The following is an 892-nucleotide window of genomic DNA, read 5'->3' as shown; positions in this document are numbered from 1 at the left end:
ACTTCCAGGCTAACTGGCTATGAGAGTCAGCTGTGTCTGCAGTGGGAGAGCTTCTGTGCTGGATCTCTAGGGCAGTGCTAATCTAGCGTTTGCCGGAGGCTATCCGGCAAATGGCGCTGGGAAGGGCTTGGGCGGGGCGGGACCCAAGGGATCTACAGTAGGGTGGAGGGAGCAGTTATGGCTGCTCTCAGTTCTGTCCCCAGGGGCTCTGCCTCACCGAGTCCCAGCAACCACTGCAAACCTCGGAGAGAAAGCTGCCTTCGAGTTCCGACTGAAGCCAGACAGTCCCACTTCTCCGGTTTGAGTCTGGGTCCCTAGAGACTCGCCCGGCTCTGGAGCTCAGAATATGCGACTCCCTCCCGATTGAAAACGCCAACCGCGCCCTCCATTGCCAGCCCGCTCCGCGCACACTCTGCATCTGAGTGTTTCACTTCAGTACTGCGCCTCCTCTGCGTCTGGGTATGATATTCTCTTTCCTCCTAGTTGTAGAATTTCCACTCAGCCAACCTTCCTGTGGTTCTGGATGATGTCCGTTCCGTCTTTTAGGTGTAATTTGAATTGGTTGTTTGAGGCAGCAATCTCTGGCGTTAACCTATGTCGCCATCTTGGTTTCTCCAACCTAAGAACTTTTATGCATGTATGCATAACCCATGGACACAGACAATAGGGTGGTGAAGTCCTGGGGTAAAAGAAGTCAGTGGGGGGGAAAAAGAGGACATACCGTATTTGCCGGCGTATAAGACGACTGGGCGTATAAGACGACCCCCTAACATTTCCACTCAAAATACAGAGTTTGTTATATACTCGCCGTATAAGACTACCCCCTCTTCCGCACACCTTCCACACACCAAATAAAAGGTAAAACAATATCAGATTTGATTTTAACATTTTA

Source organism: Myotis davidii, unplaced genomic scaffold (genome assembly GCF_000327345.1).
Source record: "Myotis davidii unplaced genomic scaffold, ASM32734v1 scaffold577, whole genome shotgun sequence".
NCBI lineage: Eukaryota > Metazoa > Chordata > Mammalia > Chiroptera > Vespertilionidae > Myotis > Myotis davidii.
This window is presented reverse-complemented; position numbering follows the sequence as displayed.